The following is a 10,007-nucleotide window of genomic DNA, read 5'->3' as shown; positions in this document are numbered from 1 at the left end:
TGTGTGAAATGATAAGTACAAACTATACCCAAACAACCAAACTACTCTAAGCCATAATGTAATCATAACACAGCAGTAATTAAAAGCAAAGAGTAAGAGTTAGAGAGATGCAAATATAAGATAACACCAGCACATGTTATCGAAGAGGAAACCGAAGAACTTGGCCAAAAACCTGTCCACTGCCCTCCAATAGGTAAATTGATCCATTAGAAAATCAGTTGGGATACATGAATAGCAATAGACCCTTCAAGTTTCTTGTTCCAACAAGGTTAAGCCTAACCGTATTTTCTCTAGCTTTCCGAATCCCGCAATAAGCCCATTGCATCAACCAAATGAATTAGTCCTCTTTGAACTACTTCTCAAGGACCAAATTACATTCACACTGATATGAGTATGGTGAGATAAGGATTTGGCTAAAGATCCTCTCAAGGGTATGGTAATGGAGAGGGTGAAAGTAGAGGAATTTGGAGAACCAAAAATATAAGATTGTGGATAAATCAATCTTATTGTTCTCTAGGATTTATCTCTCAAAATTTTATCTGGAAACTCTCTACATTTCGTGGATATAAGGGTATTTATAATAGGGTATTAGAAGGAATGTGAAAAGTCATTTTTCTACAAAAACAAGGGGCTTTGGCGAGTGATTCATGACTGGGATGAGTTGCAAGTTCTAGTCACCAAATAACAGAATGACTAGACTGTACTTTTTGTCCTGTAGTGATCCAGCTATCTTGACCCTTCAACTTCCTACATGCTTCACACGTGTGACACTTCTGGTAAGTCACCACACGTGAGATCCTATTGCGAGATGCTCTTTGATTGCACACAATAATCAAATCTTCACATTCTCTCACACACAACCCTTACATAATTCTCATATAAATACAGGGTTTCAAATTGCTAAATTACAAATAAATTTAGCACAGAATAAAGCCAACACATGATTAAATAAATTCATTCGTACATTCTCAAAAAGAAAAGAAGAAAAGAAGTGTCATTTCAGCCAAAAAATATGAAGAAAGTGATAATGATGATATGATTAATGTGCTTTTGAAACTTCAGCAAACAGGCGAGCTTGAATTCAACGTCCCAAACAACCACATCAAAGCTGTCACCTTGGTATTTATTTTTATTTTTTTTGTGCTTCTCCTTTTATTTTTTCTTCTTCTCTATTAGTAAATGAGCAGTTTTTTACAAATAGTTTTACAAGGATTCTTTTACTCCATAAAGTGGTGAACGTTTTGAGGTATGTGTTTTGCCACACCATATTCTTTTGAGTGGTAGACTTTGTAGTTATAAGCCAAATAGATTGTCTCTCACTCGCCGCTGCTCCGTCTCTCACTCTCTCGGCCATTCTCAGGTAACATTTTGTCTTAATTTTTTATGTGTGGAATTATATTTCATGTGGAATATGATAAATAAAAACTTGATTACTGTGTTTATGAATTGATAGCAAAATTGATTATTGTGTTGGTTCTGTGTTCATGAATTGATATATATTGTTGTTTCATTCTTGATTTTGGTTAGCTTCAAATATTGGGTTAGTAATTTACAACTTAGTATGACTATTAATAAAAAGGTAACTAGAGTTATTAACAAATAATTGATGGTATATATGCAGTGTGAATTATGATTGAAAATCAGTCAAGTGTAGCATCTGGCCCGGTTGTAAGATCCGAGGATCCAGCATGTGTAAGGTTGAATTTATTCAACCATCTAATTGGCTTTATTCTGTGCCAAATTTGCTTGTAATTCAGCATTTAGTAACCCTGTATTTAGGTGGGATTGTTGTAAGGGTAGTGAGTGAGATAGAGTGAAGTTTGCTCAAGAGTGTGCAAGAAAACAGAGACTTGCGGCTGGGTCTCGCGGGTGACTCGCGGCTGCAAGCCGCCAGATGCAGCACACATGCCAAGCATGCCAGAAGATGAACAGTCATGCCAGCTGGAGCACTACAGGACAAAACAGGACAACTGGCCATACGGTTAACTCGCGACTGGATCTCGCAACTCAGTCAAGCCGCGAGACCAAGCCGCGAGCCAGCCTTGTTTTGAAAAACCTGACGTTTCACATTCTCCTCTCACCTCAGTATAAATACCCCTTATACCCACAAATGAAAGAGAGCTTCCAGAGAGAATTTTGAGAGAGAAACGCTAGAGCAAAACGAGATTGATTCATCTACAATCTTTACATTAGTGTCTCTTCAAATTCCTCAACTCTCTTCCTCTCCATTGCCAAACCCTTGAGAGGCCTTTTACCAAAATCTTGTTCTCACCATATCCATTACTGTGAGAGAGCTGTTTGGTATTTTGGGAAGCAGTTAGGAAGGAACCAATCTTCATTGGTTGATGCTACGGTCTAGTAGCGGAATCCGGGAAGCTAGAAAAGACAAAGGTTCGGGGCAACCTCGTTGGAGCAAGAAACTTGGAGGGCTTAGGTGCACTGAGTAGATTAGGCTTGGAGGGTCTATTGCTGTCCATGTATCCCAACTGTATTTTCTAGTGGATTGTTTACCGCTTGGAGGGCGGCGGAGAGGTTTTACGCCGAGGGTTTCGGTTTCCTCTTCGATAACACATCGCGTGTTGTCTTTGTGTTTGCATCTTCCTTCCTCTCTATCTTTGCCTTTTTATTATCTGCTGTGGATGTGATTTTAATTGGCTTAGATTGTTTACCAATTCTGTGTTATGCTTTAGTTCATGTTCCGCACATTAATTGTTTGATATAAAGCTTGTATTGGTAATTTGTGAATTGGGGGTCTAAACGTTCAAGGGTGCTTTTACCCTATTTTGAACTTTCAATTGGTATCAGAGCGGGTACACTGCTATTGGTTTCATTACCATTGTGTGATCCTTGACTCCCTTTTGAGATGGATTGGTCTCAATCCCTAAATGTATCTCCATATTTTGATGGTAGTAATTATGCTTTTTGAAAGGTTCGCATGAGAGCATTTTTGTGCTCCATTGATGAATCTGTTTGGGATGCTATTGAAAGTGGTTGGACCAGACCTGAGGCAGCCAAATCCACATGGGATAAGGCAGCACTCGCTGCATCTAATGCTAACAGTAAAGCTTTAAATGCTATTTTCTATGGTGTGTCTCCAGATGAATTTCACAAGATCTCCCACATTACCGTTGCCAAAGAAGCTTGGGAGATATTGGAAACTACCTACGAAGGCACGAAGAAAGTGAAAGACACCAAGTTGCAAATGCTGACCACTCGGTTTGAAGAGCTCAAAATGACTGAGGATGAGTCCTTCGACTCTTTCTATGGGAAGCTGAATGAGGTGGTTGTCAGCAAGTTCAATTTGGGGGAGAAAACGGAGGATTCTAAAATTGTAAGGAAGATCCTTCGATCATTGCAGGAAAGTTTTCGTGCTAAAGTGACAGTGATTGAAGAGAGCAAGGACCTTGATGACATCAAAGTCCAGGAGCTGGTTGGTTCTCTTCAGACTTATGAGATGTCGTTGCCCAATCAACGGAGGAGCAAATCTCTTGCTCTTAAGACCATTAATGAGAAGGTAGAAGTCCATGACTCATCGGAAGAAGATGTGGTTGATAAAGATGTTGCATACCTTGTAAAAAATTTTCGAAAATTCTTGAAATTCAAGAATAATGGAAAATTTGGTGATGAAGGAAAATTCCAAAGTTCAGGAAGAGAGAAAAGGGAATTCAAAAGGAAAGATGGAAAAGAATCCCAATCTACATAAGGTGTCACTTGTTTTGAATGCAACGGGCATGGACACTTCAAGAAAGAATGTCCGAATTATTTGAAATCGAAAGGCAAGGTGTATGCCACGACATTAAGTGACTCGGATTCATCCGACTCAGAATCTGAAGAAAGTTGTGATGAGAGGGGAACTATTCAGCTTTTATGACTATTGCCCATGTTGAGTCTTCAGACGAGTTGAATCTGCTTATACAAGACCTTGGAGAACATAGTGATGAAGAATCATTGGGAATTGTTGAAGAATCCTTGGGAATTGTTGAAGAATCTGATGCTGAAGAAGATGAAAGCACAGCCAATCTTCAAGAGAATTATAACTCACTCCTTGAAAAGTCGGGTGAGTACACAAGGGTGGCCAAGGCAGCTGTGAGAAAGATGAAGAAGGCAGAGGAGGACTATAAGAGTCTCCTAATCCGATATAGGGAGGCCAAATGTGAGATAGAAACTTTGAATGGTGAGCTGTCAGAAGCTTACACAAAAGTGAGATTTCTTGAGCAAGAGGTTGTGCAAGCAAATGCTAAAATAGGGAGGGTCACCACCAAGAAGCTAGATGATGTTATTTCATCTCAAAAGAGCTTTTCAGACAAATCCGGGTTGGGATATACCGGAGGAAGTAGCTCATCTGGAAATGTCACTAAAGAAGTGAAGTTTGTAAAGGCTAAAGATCCAGTTGAAGTTGACCCTATTGCTGAGAAGCCCAAGATAGAGGAGAAGAAGAATGTGGAGAACCAACGGTTCTTGAATCCCCGCAATCAGTATGTGGGCAGGTTTGAATCTCGTGCCAAGTCTCGTCCACGACCACAAAGAAGTCCTAGATCATCTTATGTGTGTCATCATTGCGGACTTCAAGGGCATACTCTACCAAATTGCCAAAAGCTGAGAGCAACGAATAGTGCAACTCCTCAAAGGTCACGAGGACCTAGAAATGATAGAAGAAATTGGGTAGGTGAACAATCTAGAGATCAAAATGGTGATCCAGGAATGATGAATGTGATGAAGATGATTGGTGCATTTACCAACTGCTTGGAAAGCTTCTCACGAAGGTTTGAAAGCCCTAACTCCCGTACCCAATCCTATAAGGAAATCACCCCAAACGCAAGTGACGTGTGGGTGAAAAGGGGTACTCATGCATAAGCATTACAACATGTCCATGCATTAATACTTCCTATGTTGTGCGACTATGTTTGGTTGTTTGTTTGTCTACTTGTGCATACTTTTGATTTTGTATTGTTTTTGATCTATCTTTTTCTTTTTATATGTCAAAAATCCAAAAATCACATAAAAATTAGAAAATCAAAAAGTTTGATTGACATTGTTGAGCTTTTGTCTTAAAACTTGTTTTGCCTTGTACCTTTGTGCTAATGGCTTTGTGCATTTTTGAGCATTGCTTGTTTCTTTGCACTCTTATCACTGTGGGAAAAATCTTGAAATCTATGTGATTGTTGTAAATAGATCTTCAAACTTGTCATGAATGATTAGTGAATGGTTATGATGATCTTGAGACTTGCATAGACTTGTGTCTATATATCTTCCCACTCTTTATTTTTGTTGTTGCTAAAAAGAGCTCACCAAATGTAAATCTCCAAATGAAAAAAGATATTGAGCTGCAAAAGCCTGTCGCACATACTAGTATTCGACTAGGAAAAAGGGAAAGCGGCCAAAAATTAAAGTGAATGTTTATTCAAAAGGCCAAAGGCTTGTTCATTAAAGTGATTTATCAAATATCACTCTCACAATGAGAGGTGTTGTCTCAAAAGGATCAAAAAGATCAAATGTTATATTTGAAAGTGGAGTCAAATGTAAAGTTCCAAGTTATGTTATCAGGTTTTGTGGGAGGTCATATATACATATTTCTATAATTGAGATAGATCACATGATCTAGTGCTAATTGTGTATGCCTTGGTTGAATTGATCATTGAAGCTTCACATTAGACTAAGGACTATCTCATAGTTGATATCCACACACAACACACAAGTTTATATTCAATGAATGCCTTAATCATTTGTGTGATTGTACTTGATGAAATGCGTTTTCACATGCTCAATTTTTGTTGATTCAAGCACAAAAAGATTTTTGAGTATTTTAGGTGTTTTTGGAAAGTTTTTGTTCTTAAAAATGAAAATTTCAAAAAATTCATTTTTGCCCTGTTTTGGCGACTCAGTCGCGGGTATGTCAAGTCGCGAGCCTCAGTCGCGTGTTCGCGGGTCTGTTTTGGCGACTTGTTCACGAGTGAAAGGTCCAGTCGCGAGGTTACTCAGAAATTTTCGCGGCTTAGCTCGCGACTACCTCTCGGGTAGACCGTCCAGTCGCGAAAAACACTTAGAAAAATTTTTCAAACTTTTGTCTTTAAGTGTTTTGGCGGCTTGACCTGGCGGCTTCATGGCGACTCACTTCAGTCGCGAAAAACGCGTGTTTGGCAAATTTTGGGGCAGTTTTTAAATCTTGTTCAGTTTTCCCTCGAACTTTTGTGACTGTTCATCTTCTTCCCCAACTATCTCCTTCCCAAACACTCCGTGTACCCATTTTTCGAACTCCATTGTTGCTTCCTTTCAATTCGAAATCTTCAAGTAACAGGTATGGGTTTTCTTTCTTGCACAATGTTTCACTTGATTCTGTAATTTTCCCTCTTTATTACTCGCACTTTTTTTTTTTTTTTTTTTTTTTTTTGTTATGGGTTTCTATTCGGCGGTTGCTCTTTGTCCTTGCTTAGTTTGTGTAGCTATTGTTTTAGGTTGCATTTAGCTAAGTTGTTGGTTGATTCTTCTTCATATGCTTAGCTAGGGTTGCTATTTGTTGGTCTCACTTCTTCTATGATATTATGCTAATATGTTGATTCAAATTGTTCCTATTGTGGCTGAGAGGTTTACTGTGCTGTAATTGTGCCTGTCCATCTATTGTGTGCTTCTATCTGTTGTTCTTTGAGTTTGGTCATACATATCAATCTGTATGTCTCATTGACATATATTTGTCATTCGGTTGTCCTCAAAATCTTTCCCATGAATCATACCAGTTGTTCTTGTGTATCCATTTTTAATTGGTTTTAGTTCATCTGAGTGGTGGTATTTCTGTTCTTGTCACTAACAAGGTACTGATTTGGTCTACACATGTATTGCACTGTGTTGTTGTGGCCTCTTCTGATTGTTCACAGATGGCTCCCTCACCTCCGAAGAAGAAAACTCCTGCAAAGAAGGCTGACAAATGATTGAAAATGGATTCGAATCTGTTTAGGTCGGCTCAACACTTTGAGAAATACAAAGATTCTTTCATGAAGGGAATCATTATTCAAGAGAGATTTGTGGATTTAGTGGACCTAAAAGATACATTTATTCCCACATGTTTTGAGGGCAGAGGCTGGGAAAAGTTGTTAAGTGGATTACCGGGTGTGTGTGAGCCTTTGATAAGAGAATTTTACTCTAATGTGAAGATTAGGGAAGATGAGCTAGATTGTTGGGTAAAAGGGCATGAATTCACTCTAGATGCCCATGATATTGATAGGGTCCTTGGTCTTGAGGGTTTAAAGGAGCATGAGTTTACCAACTACAAAGACAGAATGTTGTCTTTAGAAACTGTTCAAAACCGCATTGGAGGACAGAGAGAAGGGAAGTGTCTCAATACCACAGCCTTTCCAGTTGACATGAGGTGCCTCACCATCATCATGATGCACAACTTATATCCTGTGACGAAACTCACTACAATCAACAATGCCAGAGCCATTTTTCTTATAGAGCTAAAGGAGAAAACATTCATTGATATCAGCTCTCATATATTTGATACAATCATGGAAGAGACCAGAACCACTTCCCGAGCTAAGTTGATTTTTCCTAGCCTTCTCATGCGGATTTTCGGGGCAAAGGGAATTCCAATTCCTCAAAACCTCAGCCTAATGCCAATACCCTCAGCAATCAACAAGCAAACCATCATACAGATACAAGTACGGCTTCCGGGTGATGTAGATGAAGAAGGGGCTGAACAAGAAGATGCTCCAATGGAGACTGAGACAGAGGCAGCAGGCCAGGCATCAAACTCAACACCAAAAAGGAGTGGCAAGAGGACTAGAGCATCAACTTCTTCAGCTGTACCTCAAGACGCATTTCAAGTAATCCTGGATAGACTTGATGGACTCAGGGAGGTCCAGACAGAGCAGTCTGAGAGGATGATAGCCATGCAGGACCAGCTGGATATTCTCTCTGCAAAATTCGACAGCTTCGCCACACATCGAGGGAACTAACCCTTTGGCCATTCCGGTCAAAAAGGGGGAGAAATTTTTGAGAAACAGATCTTGAGGGGGAGCATTGTGTTGAGGGGGAGCATTACTTTATTTTTTTTTGGGTTTAATACACTGTGGTTTGGTGTATTCCTGTTTCTAACTCATAACTTATAAACTTGGTTTAGTTTTTATATATATTGTTGATGTTATTCAGTATATTTTGTGGCTTGTACCCATGTGCTTTTGTAAACTTTTAGGGTTAATGTTTTATGCATAGTTTGTAGGCTTTATGGTATGTACCTTGCTTAATGCAGCCTTTATACTTTGTTGAAATCAGTACTTTAATCTAAATGTCTTGCATTTTGATTTATGTACTGTCACTCTTGTGCCCTTGTAGGATTGTTCCTAGATGCATATACCTTGTGTAGTATGCATTGGTTGAGTGTTAAACATACAAGTGTCTTGCCTTGGACTTGTTAACTTGTATGTCCTTGTGTTTATTCCAAGTGTGAATGAGCACTGTGATCACTATCTTGTGGTGTTCACTTGGTTGATCAAGCCATGGTTTAGTTCTTAACTCCATCTTTGCTTGATCACATATTGCCTGTTTCATATGCATTTTATGATTTTCTGCTTACAATGATCATGGTGTATTGTTGTGTTTTAGGAGTATTATGTTCATATGATTTAAGTGCTTCATAGCTTCTAGAGTTAGGTGTGAGTGAGTTTTGTTCAACTGTTCCCAACTCACATGTTAAGTCTAGAGTCTATTTTAGGGTTTTGTCACGGAATAGCCAAAGGGGGAGATTGTAAGGTTGAATTTATTCAACCATCTAATTGGCTTTATTCCGTGCCAAATTTGCTTGTAATTCAGCATTTAGTAACCCTGTATTTAGGTGGGATTGTTGTAAGGATAGTGAGTGAGATAGAGTGAAGTTTGCTCAAGAGTGTGCAAGAAAACAGAGACTCGCGGCTGGGCCTCGCGGGTGACTCGCGGCTGCAAGCCGCCAGATGCAGCACACGTGCCAAGCATGCCAGAAGATGAACAGTTATGCCAGCTGGAGTACTACAGGACAAAACAGGACAACTGGCCATATGGTTAACTCGCGACTGGATCTCGCGACTTAGTCAAGCCGCGAGACCAAGCCGCGGGCCAACCCTGTTTTGAAAAACCTGACGTTTCACATTCTCCTCTCACCTCAGTATTAATACCCCTTATACCCACAAATGAAAGAGAGCTTCCAGAAAGAATTTTGAGAGAGAAACCCTAGAGCAAAACGAGATTGATTCATCTACAATCTTTACATTAGTGTCAAGCCGCGGGCCAACCCTGTTTTGAAAAACCTGACGTTTCACATTCTCCTCTTACCTCAGTATAAATACCCCTTATACCCACAAATGAAAGAGAGCTTTCAGAGAGAATTTTGAGAGAGAAACCCTAGAGCAAAACGAGATTGATTCATCTACAATCTTTACATTAGTGTCTCTTCAAATTCCTCAACTCTCTTCCTCTCCATTGCCAAACCCTTGAGAGGCCTTTTACCAAAACCTTGTTCTCACCATATCCATTACTGTGAGAGAGCTGTTTGGTATTCTGGGAAGCAGTTAGGAAGGAACCAATCTTCATTGGTTGATGCTACGGTCTAGTAGCGGAATCCGGGAAGTTAGAAAAGAAAAAGGTTCGGCGCAACCTTGTTGGAGCAAGAAGCTTGGAGGGCTTAGGTGCATTGGGTAGATTAGGCTTGGAGGGTCTATTGCTGTCCATGTATCCCAACTGTATTTTCTAGTGGATTGTTTACCGCTTGGAGGGCGGCGGAGAGGTTTTACGCCGAGGGTTTCGGTTTCCTCTTCGATAACACATCGCGTGTTGTCTTTGTTTTTGCATCTTCCTTCCTCTCTATCTTTGCCTTTTTATTATTTGCTGTGGATGTGATTTTAATTGGCTTAGATTGTTTACCAATTCTGTGTTATGCTTTAGTTCATGTTCCGCACATTAATTGTTTGATATAAAGCTTGAATTGGTAATTTGTGAATTGGGGGTCTAAACGTTCAAAGGTGCTTTTACCCTATTTTGAACTT

The sequence above is a fragment of the Quercus lobata genome, chromosome 4, assembly GCF_001633185.2.
Source record: "Quercus lobata isolate SW786 chromosome 4, ValleyOak3.0 Primary Assembly, whole genome shotgun sequence".
Classification (NCBI taxonomy): domain Eukaryota; kingdom Viridiplantae; phylum Streptophyta; class Magnoliopsida; order Fagales; family Fagaceae; genus Quercus; species Quercus lobata.
The sequence above is the reverse complement of the archived record's forward strand: the minus strand, read 5'-3'. Positions refer to the sequence as shown.